This window comes from Strongylocentrotus purpuratus, unplaced genomic scaffold, assembly GCF_000002235.5.
Source record: "Strongylocentrotus purpuratus isolate Spur 01 unplaced genomic scaffold, Spur_5.0 spur5_scaffold_21, whole genome shotgun sequence".
NCBI classification, from domain to species: domain Eukaryota; kingdom Metazoa; phylum Echinodermata; class Echinoidea; order Camarodonta; family Strongylocentrotidae; genus Strongylocentrotus; species Strongylocentrotus purpuratus.
The window spans coordinates 11,196,236-11,208,894 of record NW_022145607.1 but is presented as its reverse complement, the minus strand read 5'-3'; positions in this window follow the sequence as shown (position 1 = coordinate 11,208,894).

Below are 12,659 nucleotides of genomic sequence, written 5' to 3'. Positions count from 1 at the left end.
ACTCGAGCTAGATGCAATAAGGGTAAGCTTAAAGACAAATAATCCGGATAATAAGGATCAGAATGATACCACTTCTCCTAGGCCTACTACTACGCCTACTACTACACTACTGCCGTTGATGATTAGGCTGATGATGATAACAAGGATAATAATAATAATAATAATACTGCTACTAATAGTAATCATCATTATCATATTTATCTTGTTCATATTCATAATAATGATTACGATGATAATAATAATGATAATAATAATAATAATACATGTATTAATGATAACAAATAACATTATAATAATTACAAAAATAACATTAGTCAGACCACCAGCAAAAATAATAGTTATAATAAGAATAATAATAAACATAATACCATGCACTGAGAGCGTCTAGTTGAAATTATGGATCGAGGTGGCGGGAATAGCACTATGTCTGTCGCCGAGGAATCCGTAATTTCACGAGTGGCTTTAAATAGTATAGTATTAATGACTGCTTTGAGAGAAATAATTGTTTTTATACGCTCAGTGGAAGGTTACAATTGGGCTATTGCCCTCGGCACGCCTCGGGCAATAGCACAATTCTAACCTTCCGCTGAGCGTATAAAAACAATTATTTCTCGAATATTAAAGCAGTCATTAATACTGCTTTAATATATGCCGAAAACAAAAGAGTCAACTTATGACACCACCTTGGCCTTTCTCTAGTTTATCTGCAAGGTTGTTTTTTATGAGTGTATCTTTGAGAGTAGACTAGAGCTAGATCTAGATTCTAGTCTAAGCAAGATATTTTTACAATTTTGGGGGTGGGCCGGCTCTATGGGGAATAAGGAGAAGAACCTGCGCTTTCATATTACACCTCACTTATTGAGTATCACCTTCAGAATCACGAGCAATATTAGTTTGCAATATTGCAGTGCAAGGCCAGTGCACAATGCCAATGCATATGGATGTGTACAATCTGAATTCCGTGCAATCTCTAGCTAGGGGAAGGATTTTAGCACTACTACTTACTAGAATCTAGGCCTAGACTTTTGAAGAAAAAAATTATGGAGAATTTAACCTACCCTTCTTGGTGCTCTGTCTGCCATGTCCCTGCTGTCAGCAAGTCTTGCATTTGATCATCATCAAGAAGTTGAAATCTTGGGAGAGTTTCTTCAGCCATTTTTGCCTTCGGTTTGAAATCACCGACCAATTCTTCGCACACGTACGGTATCCTCGATCGCTCAAACCAGTTTTTAACATGTGAACCTATGTGTATTTCACCAAGACTGAACTATTGTCCCGGTAACCATGGTAACTGGGATTTTAGAACTATTATTTTAGAACTATTACATGGGTTTGGAATTTTACTGGGAATTTTACAGGAATAGTTTCAGCTTATTATTTTTTTTTTTTAACCATAAAAATGAAACATGTACATACAAATGAGTAACATAGTAAAAATAATACGGTAAAGGACATCCTTAGAAGCAAATTGCTTGTGGTGGGGCCTTAAAAAGAAAAACAAACTATTATACAGTTTAAAAACTTTAAAATGACATGATACACATGCACGCTCACACATATACATACACACGTACATTCAAAATATCCTCCTCTGCTCATACTTGTTTACATAAATCATTAAATAATAACTGTGTACATCGTACTTTAAATCGAGATAGAGTTGTATTTTCCTTGATATCATTACTCAAATTATTTCATTCCTTAATGCCATTTAAATAGAAAGAATTTTGTGCATTTGTCGTACGAACTTTAAATAAATGTAAATCATTTTTCTGACGAGTAGAATACGAGTGAATATCACTATTAATAACAAAGTTAAAGTTTATGAATGCAATTTCGACCAATCGGATGGCTGGATTTCTTAAGTGAGGTATATAATGATTATTATATACCTCTCTTTAGAAATCGGATTGGTCGAAATCGGAGCCATGATTTTAGCGATTCCCAAAGAATTGTTACATTCAGGCAACTTTCCAGCAAATATTTACAGTGTCTCAGATTTTTGTCCCCTTTAGCATATAAAAACAACTATCCCTCCCATAGCAGTCATTATATCTATACAATGAAAAGCGATTAGAAAGGTAGTATTAAAGAGATAGTTGAGTTCTGTTGCAGAGGGCGCTACACAAAATATGTTTTGTGTGAGATATAATGAAAAACTGAGTGTCAAATTTGAAAGAACATAATATTTAAATGACAAAATCATCTTTGTTTGATCAAAGTCGGTTCAGAGACGGCTGAAATATAACGATTTCTAATACTTATGTACCACCACAAATATTAGATATTTTGAAAAATTTGAAAAAACCGTTGAAAAAAAAAAACACGAAATAACGCCCTTTACGTTGTATTTCAGCCAATGCCGATGTTGGCTGTTTTGTTGGCATTTTCGTGTTGCTTATATTACCCACAATTAGCCGGCTCATGTATTGTTATTTTTAATTAGATAAATAATTAACGGTCACCGTGTTTTTTTTTTTTAAGTGAAGCTGAATTGGTATGATCGTATTGGCTAAATTTCACATATTTTGGGGTCTAAAATTATTACCTTCATAGCAATTTCAGGTTCTAAAAGGGCACTATAAATGTCATAGATAAGAATAAGAGCAATAACCATGCACTTTGAAGGCATTCGCGGTCTGAAAACAGAACTCAACTATCCCTTTAAGCGCTATAAAATTGTGACTATTATTATCAATGTTTTAGGTAGTTGGGCTTCAAAGCTTAGGGGGTTCAAGGACTATACTCTATAACACTTTGACATTTTCTAGGTAGTTTGCTGCAATCTTTTTCAAGAAAAAGTTTCAAAATAGCTGAGATAATGTAAGCATTTAATATCTAAAAAACGGATGAAACCAACACATTTTTACATGGGTCGTTGATACCAACATTTGGGCTTCATACTTTGATTACAAAATAAAAACAACTGACAAAATGTTTAAAGCAAATTGCAGACTTCCTCAGAATATTATAACTTTCTAACAGCCTTCAGGGAAAGTGAAATCTCAACTTCGTGAAGGAGGATATGTTTTCTACGGTTATTTTGTTTTCAACAAGGAGAAAACGAACGGTTATCACTCTCATTCTCTTGTTGCCAAAACGTTTATGTACTCATAGCGTCCAATTTCACCTAGTCCAGAATCTGCACGGTCCTTTATAATTTCCCTACACACTTGATTCAAGCCGTCGAAGATGGCGTTATCAACAAACTCATAATTATGCTCACCAGCCCAGCCTGGGGACCTATTTTTTCGCCGGGCGTCCTAATTTAATGATCACGCCATCATTGGCTGGTAGCAAGTAAGTAGGGAGAGGTAGCGTTGTTGTGATGGAGATCAAAATTAAATAGGCCATATTCTGGACTAAATTTCACTGTGCAGAACACCATTAGGTCGCTTGGGAGTGACATCATTTTGTATACGCCCGGTGGGGTCACTCAATGTGACTTCCGGACCGCATGACCGTTACCAAAATCGCGGAAAAAGGGGTCAATTTCAAGCAATGTCCGCGGACAAAATATTCCTCGAAATAAAGAAAATAGGGGGGGGGGGCACAGGTGTCCCCGAAATTGATCAATAGGGGTCAGGAAAAGGGAAAAGAGAAAACCGGGAAGGGAAAAGAGAAAACCGGGAAGAAAAATTCTCGGAGCCGAGTCTTGTCCTTGAAATATGGTAAAATAGGGGTAAATTTGCGAAAGTGTCCTTACAATCTTATAAATAGGGGTATTCCAAAGTACGATTTTGTCCTTGTTTTGACGTAAAAAAGGGGGTTAAATTTCACAAAATATCCTTGAAATTGACCGCAAAAGGGGGTTATATGCATTGGTGGTAACGGTCATACGTGTCACTCTTTGCAGGGGAGTGACCCCACCGGGTGTATACGTCATCGATACATTCGTCTCGGTGTTGGACAGGAATCTGTGTGACGGGGTCGAAGAGGCATCGCAGTTGAGCTGGAATGATAACATAGATAATGCTGACGATGGTACTGGTAATTATAATGGTACAACAGTAATATGAATAATCATGGAGATGATAATGATACTACTACTACTACTACTTCTACTGGTAATAATAATAAATATAATAAAAATGATGATGATGATAATAATAATAATAAATATGATAATGATAACAAAAACTAAAAAAAGTGATAAGATACTAATTAATAGTGGTATAAACTCAAACTCAAACTGTTAATCACGGATTTATCTTGTTTTTGTAATGCTTAAAATGGTAGTATATTCACCTTTTAACTTAGTGGCATATACCACAATATACGGTAAAAGTTTTACAATGTATTGAACTCTAGACACTGCTAGAAATAACATCTTTAAAACAAGGTCTGCCTGTAATATTATGCAACAGGAATAACTCTGAAACTTTTTCATAATTTATGACATAATCTGACTGTAATTGATTTTTCTTTAAATATTCAAGATCCCGCCGTACGTACCCTTTATCCATTGCTCATTCCATTGCACCCATCGTCCGGGGTAAATCTGAACTTTTTGTATGATGAAACCTACTGATCTCATACATTCAAGAAACATTTCACTATCTTCCCTAGGGAAAACATGAGTGTCGTAGTCCTGTCATGAGGGAGGGGAAATAAATAATGAGAAGGAATGGGAAAACAATAAATGAATTTTAAAAAATATATATAAAAAACAATGACGGCTGAATATGCCTTGTTGCAAATGTAATTTAGGAAACCTATTCGTAAGGTAAATACCTTAAACAGCAACTTGTGGAATCGATCAGAAAAGGTTGATCATCTAGCATATAAGTATTGGTGTGTACTGCAAGGTTCGGGAATCATCAAAATGATAAGAAATTTGACCCAGTGTTGGTAAAGTTACAAGCACTGTACACAAAAATATGTATATGGGACAACGCACATGTGCGTTTATCTCTCACAAACCAATAGATAAACTAATTTACCAAATATATCAATTAGTAGGCGGTTTCCCGGCAAAATTGTTATCATCATGTATTAGTCAAAACATATTCTTTCACATGATTGGTAATAAGAGCTTCCATCACTGGCGTACCTATGGGGGGGGGGGGCAGGGGGCAGAGTGCCCCCCCTGACGGGCTCCAGGGGAAAAAAAGAAAAAGGGGAAAGAAAAGAAAAGAAAGGAAAGGAAAGAAAAAGAAAAAAAGAAAAGGGAAGAAAAAAAGGAAAAAAAGAGAAAAAAGGAAAAAAAGAAAAAGGAAAGAAAAAAGGAAGAAGAAGAGAAAAGGAAGAAAAAGAGGAAAGAAAAGGAAAGGAAAAAAATGGGGAAATTAAAAAAAAAAAGACCATGGCCGTACGCACCAGGGGGGGGGGGGGCAGTTGACCCCAGATATTTTGAAAACGTACAGTTTTTTTCCTGAAAATGTAGTGTAGGCCTATACCAAATCCTTCAATTCTACTTTTGAAAATGCAAAAGTACCCTCATGACCAGTTCGGTCGCTCGAACTCCCTTCACTCCTTTTGCTTTTGAGATTCTTCGAAAACTTTTAACGCATCTTTCCCCCTCCCCCACCAGAAAAATATTCCGCATACGGCCCTGAAAAATTAAGACAAATGAAAATAGGAAAATATAAGTGATATAACAAATTCGAAACTCTTCGCTGGCGCGAACTGCTTGGTAGCCTATTTTGTATTAAATGTTTTCACTGGCTCGTCCCCCTGAAAAAAAGAAAAGGATTAGCATTGCCTAGAATACAATTGTGCCTGCCCCGACGGGCCCCGACCTGCAACCATGGCAACAATAACACACAGTGTATGTACCAAATGTTACTAAAAGAGAGTAATTCATTTTTCTCGCTCGCTACACTTGCTCGCGAATAAAATGAATAGATATTGCCTTTGGAAACAATTGTGCCCACCCTTGACCTGCAACAATATCATTAAAAATGGAAGAGTTTTTTCGCCCTCTCGCCAAAAAGGAATTGAATCGCGTTAAACGCGATTGCGTCCATCCTGACCTGCACCAATAAAAACACGTTTATTTATTAATTTCTATTAAAAGAGAATTTTGTTTTTTGCTTGCTCGCTATGCTCGCTCGCCAAAATGGAATTGACACCGCTAACGTGCCCGCCCCAACCTGCAACAACCAGTTAATAATTATGTACCAAACGTTATTCAAAGAAGTTTTGGTGTGCTCGTGCTCGCCAAAACGGAATTAACATCACCTTAGACGTGATTGTGTAAGCCCTGCCCTGCAACAAGAAAATATGAAATTTATGAACCAATTATCATTACAAAAATTTTGCTCGCTCGCTACGCTCGCTCGCCACGCTCGCTCGCCAAAATAGAAATAACACCGCTTTTAATAATCACGTCCCTGACATGGAACAATGAACCCAAGTTTATGTACCATATTTTCCCTATAAAAGAGAAGTGATTTTTTTTCGCTCGCTCGCTACGCTCGCTCGCCAAATTAGAAATAACACCGCTTTTAATAATCACGTCCCTGACATGGAACAATGAACCCAAGTTTTATGTACCATATTTTCCGTATTAAAGAGAAGTGATTTTTTTTCGGTCGCTCGCTACGCTCGCTAGCTCGTGGAATTATGTGCCCACCACTAACCTGCTACAATATCATTAAAACGAGAAATGTAGAGGGTTGCCTGCCCGCCAAAATGGGATTGACATTGTCTTAAACACGATTGTGCCCGACCCCGACCTGCAACAATGAAACGAATTTTATATAGCAATTCATTGAGAGAAAGATGTATTTTGGCTCGCTAGCTAAAATGGGTATAAAATCACCCTAAACACAATATTGTTCCCGCACCCTGCATGGGACAATTGAACCAAGTTTAAGTGGCAATTATTAAAAAAGAAGTGATGAAAAAAAAAATGAAATTAACGTCGCTAACAAGTGAATGTTCCCACCCCCAACTTGCAACAATACCAGTTTATATACCAAACGTTACTTAAAGATTTTTTTTTGCTCGCTCGCTCGCCAGAAGTGAAAATTAGCATCGCCTTTTTTGTTTGTTTCGGTCGCTTGCCCCCCTTGACGGAGTACCCCAGGTACGCCACTGGCTTCCATTTAATTTTTTGAAATCGGGGCGTTTCCAATACTGGTCTTTACCTTTAATAATGTTAAATCTGAGATGCACAGCCCTACGTGTTATCAGTGTCTGTGATATGGTGTAATATTGAGGCCCTAAAAAAAAATCGCGCTTCAAAAAAGTTAAAATCTTTGGGTGACCGGTTTTTACCATACTCGTTTTCCCCAATAGACTGTAGTGTTGTGTAAACCGTTTGGCAAACGCACAATTTGGATTCGATTTCCAATCATAAATATCTTCATAATCAGACAGGCGATCTGACCTAAAGGTTTATAATTATCATTGCAGCATGAGCTAAATCCATGATTTTGTTTCAGAATCTGAGACAAATTTACCGGATTCCTTTAAGTAAATCCCGTTTTAAAGTGAATTGCACAATAATTCGCTCTGTTGATAATTGTTCCGCTGGGCGCGGTCCTGTGGTAAATGTTCAGCAGTAAACAAATACAAATTATTCAAGCCCCCCACTCTCCATCACAAATAATCATCATAAATAACGATGCACAAGTAAAGACTTAGTGCAGATTTGGTCAGATTTATTTCCTAAGCCTTTGCAGGAGCAAATAGGGAATAAAGAGCACGCTCTTGTTTAGATGGAACATTTTCTTTATTACCAAATTGGAAAACGAAAATACAAAAGGGAAGTAGACCAGGCAATGTCCAGTCATACACCCTCGAACCTGATCACATCATCGAGAACTGATATTGATGCGAAGATGTATAATCCGAGCTTATTGAGAAACCGCGCGCATCACAAGTCGAGGTGGTATTAGCGTTTGACGTTCACTACCAAACCAGCATCAACCGCTCTCCATGATTAAACGTCATCCGCATTCTCTCCATTTCAAGAACAGATCTCGTCAATATCACACCGTGCCAGCGTTCAACTCATCTTTAAACAATGAACACCTCATCAGTAGTCAACGCGAGCGATGATGATACCAACATTACAATGTCGACGATGACGACCGACTACGACGACGGCGGTGGGTCCAAACCGTCGTGTCGAATACCTTTCTATTATATTAAGCTCATCATGTTTGCCATTGCGATGTCGATGATGATCGCCACGCTCATCTTGATTCCGTGTCATCGTCGACTTCGTAAGCAACATCATATTTTTCCTTACAACCTCGTACTCTCTGATCTGAGCGGTGCCATCGCAAAGGCATGTTTCGATTGGTTCGCTGGAATCACCCCCCTTAGAGGTAAGACAGTGGATAATTATTGCCTTTCCATGAAGAGAGTTGACTTGGTAATGACAAGGTTGGCCTGTAAATACCGGGGCGGGAAATACCGGATGGTAATTACTGGTTAAAAAAACGCCTAGCAAAGTTAGAAGAAAAAAACGACAGTAACAGGAAATACGCCAAAAACATTATTTTAAAACATTATATAACCTTGGAATGTTTAGATTATTGTACAAGAACAATATTGGACATAAAAAGACAACGAAACATGACTACAGTCATGGTAGGGGGAGGGGATGATTCAACTGCTTGAAATGTTAAATTCCGCGAACGCTATATGGCTTTTAAGATAACATGTTAAAGCTACATGTACAAGAATATCTTGTACAGTGAAAGTGACATATTCCACCGAAGTGAGAAATAATATTTTTTTAAAGTCGATTTTTGCACTCTCGCAAAAACAATGCCTCCTGTTCATCCAAGCGTGAACACATACCACACAAAAAGGATACCAAATTATTTGGGATGAAACACTCTTTCATAAGATGCATGATAATGTACTGTGCATTGATGATTTTTTAAATAATTAGCAATTTTCTAGGTGTAAACTTGTTTTGACTCACACTGTATACCTTAAATGTTAATAAATTCGTAGACATTCTGTCTGATTTATGTAAAACAGATTTAACAAAATATAAGCTATTCGTTTGTTGAGGTAGTTGTTCACACTAGTTGTACGTTTTAGTCACTGTCGCTATTAACTTGCAATCATTTTCTTCCTTTCCAGGCTCATACTTTCATGTTAATCTTCTGGTTAACATCCATCATGGTATCATTTCTAAGCATCGCCTTGGTAACCGGTTACCAATTCATCACCATCCGTGTAGACCCCTTTGGCTCTCGGAACATCATCTCCACACCGCGACTGATCATGACATGTATCGTCACATGGGCATTAGGGTTCACCTGCTCTTCGTCCATTGTCTTCATCGACTTTGATAAGATCTACATCGCTATCCTCTCCTTCTCCTGGTTGACCACCGTCGCCACTGGCCTCTGTTACCTCTTCATCTACCGTTCCGTATCCAGTGTACCTTGCGGCGGCAACATCACCCAAGAACGTAAGGAGGAGAATCAGCGAGTACTCCGCACCTTCGGACTAATCTTTGGGACCACTGTCCTTTGCTTGATCTGTCCCTGGGTATTCTGGACCAGATTTAGTCTAGGTTATACCAGTGGCGGATCCAGGGGGGGGGGGGGGGCCCGGGGGGCCCGGGCCCCCCCCCCCCTTGAGAAAAAAATAATGTAAAATCACGTGATTTTTACCTTTTTGGGGGGTTGGGCCCCCCCCCCCCCTGGCGCTCAAGGGGGGGGGGGGGGGGTGCAAATTGAAATTTTTTTTGAGGGTCAAAAAAAAAAAAAAAAAAATGTGCTCACAAAGTCCGGCCCGAGAATTGTTAAAAAAGGGGTGTATTTGACTTTTCACCCAGAGATTTCTTTAAAAAGGGGGTGTTTTTTCTTTTTTCCTCTCATCTCTTTGGACTCCTGAGAAATTATTCCGAATTTAGGGGGGTACGTTTAGCATTTTTCCTGATTTAGGGGGGTCTCCAAGGCAGGAAAAGCCCGCGAAAAGCCCGCGAAAAGCCCGCGAAAGGGGGGTTCGGAAATGTTGGCAGTCCTCAGATAGGGGGTGCTTTCAAAAAGAGGGAACGAGCATATGCGTACCCTAAATAACACTAAGTGGGGGCCGGGATAGATGCCAGGAAAACATCACTTACGGGGTTCAAATAAACACCCAAAAAAAATCGGATCGCCGCTTCGCGGCTCGTGGACGATGCTCCGCATCGTCATTATTGGTCAACCCCCCCTGAGCAAAAAGCTAGATCCGCCCCTGCCATCTTGGGAAAGAATAGCAAAAAAAAAGTGCAAAATGGTAAAAAGTAATGCCCTGCCTTCTCCATTTTTTAAATTCGGGACGAAAAACACGTTATTTTTGTTATTTGGCCTAATGCTAAAATACAACAACAGAAAACAGAGGAAACAAAACTAGAAAGAAATGGCCTCCAAAGTCTCCGACGTCACTATATCATTAAAACATATAATTTAAACATGACAATGATAATTATAGCTCGATTCATCTGAAAGCTAATACTAATATCAAATTTTAATATTTTTCATTAATGAATAGACATGCAATTGAACTGTGAAAAATAGAAAGAAAGAAGAAAATGGCCTCCAATAAGAGGAGGGCACACGAGAAGAAGAGGGAAAAGAAAAGAAAACTAGAACGAGAAGAACAAGAAGAAGAAGAATAAAGACCAAGGGTATTAAAAAGGAGAAAAGGTTAAATGATAAAAAACAAGAAAATGACTGATGCATAGATAAAAAGACCAAAGTTGAAGGTGGGAAAGCATGAAGATGGGAGGGAGATGACGAGAGGGAATTCGAAGGAGGGAGAATGGGATTCGTTGGTGGCAGAGCAAGAGAGACATGAAGACAGGCATACGGAGAGAAAGGCCGGAGAGACAGAAAGAAAAAGAGAGAAGGCAGAGAGAAATACGGACAGATAGACAGAGACAATGAGATAGAGAGAGAACCAGAGAGATAAGATTTGGGTGCCGTGAGGGATGTTAATAGGTGGATTCTGAACAGAGGCAGTATTTAGAAATATCATGGATTCATGGTAGGCCTAATACTTTGATTTACACCTCTTATAAGGGTCTTGAAAGTTTGAAGTTTGATCAAGTGAGAGTATTATATAATAATTCATGTTTGCGACTGCATTAGTGAATAAACACTGCACGCACGTAAAGTCGCAATGGAATAATAAACGAGACTCGTCGAGTTCATAAGAGATTCCAAAAATCCATTTTTATCTTTCATTTTATAAAGTGGAGTTACTTTTGCTATTTTCATATCCTCTGGAAAAGTATACTCGTCAAGATAGAACTTAGAGGCTTAAATAAAACCTTTGCACCATCTTGTAGGAGTTTAGCTGGAATCATGTCTAACCCAGTACTTTTTAATACATTCAACATACGTAACTCTTTGAAAACAAATTGTTCACTGATTGGTAATAACTCAAAGCTGTTTTCACGTACACCTTCTCTTTCGTAAAAATCACGAATACAATCATTGTCTGCGCTGAAAAAGTCTTTGGAAGGGGGAGTTTGTCTACTAATTTGGCAGCCACATTTGTAAAATGAGAATTGAATTCATCAGCGATGGCCATCTTATCATGACATAATTCCCCATCAATTTTAATGACAGATTCTTGTTCTTTTCGCTTCTTATTTTTTAATCCTAAGCTTTTTAGATTCTGCCAAAGCCTTTTCGAATCTTGTTTATATTCTTCTATCTTGTTTTGTAAGTAACCGAGTTTAGCCTTTTTCACCTCTCTTTGGACCATATTTCTTAATACTCTGTATCTTTTTTTAAAGCGTCTCATCTTTTGGTCTTTTCCTCAATGTTTTGTATACTATATTTCTCTCTTGAATTAGGGACAGAATATCCTTAGTCATTTTCATCTGTACAGTCAGTTATTCCTGACCAATCAACAACAGATAGTTGAAGATTGAAAGACTCTTCTGTATATTTTGTCATGGATCTGATATCATTAGTCCTGTGATGACCTATAGCCAGTCTAATATTTTCCGTGTACAGAAAGTAAAAGAATGGTCGCTAATACCTAGCTCAATGACACCACTTTGACTTATGTTGTTTTCTTCGGTACAACCAACATGATCCAGTAGAGAGGAACATGTAGGTGTAACGTGTGTTGCCTCTTTAATGAGTTGACTAAACCCGTGAAGACTCAACAAGTCAATATATTTTTTAGCCAGTGGCGATTTGTGAAGAAGACAAATATTCATGTCTCCTAAAAGAATTATTTCGTCATCCTTCTTTAATGTATCAAGAATATTGGACAATTTCTCGATAAACAAATTGTTTTTCGGAGGTCGATACAGAACGCCAACAACAATTGGTTTTGATCTTGGTATTAGCAAATTTATTCACAGGGATTCCGTATCTCCAGTACTTATAGCATCCATAATATTAAATGCAATATCAATTCTGATATAGAAACATACACCACCTCCAGAGCCAGAGGATCGATCATGGCGTATGATTTTATATCCGTCTATTTCAATTTCTTCATCATTTATGGAATTGTTTAACCATGTTTCAGTGAAAGCAATAATAGACAGCCTTTTTCTTTAAAAATAATTCTAAGTCCCGATATCTTGTTTAGGATAGACCTCACATTAAGGTGTAAAAAATGAAGACCTTTAACTTTAAACTTTTCTTCAAATTCTTGATAAAGAGAAGTGTTTTCATCTCTGAGGTTTGGCTGAATTATTCTTGCTATCGCTTGCTTTTCAGGTGTAACGCGCG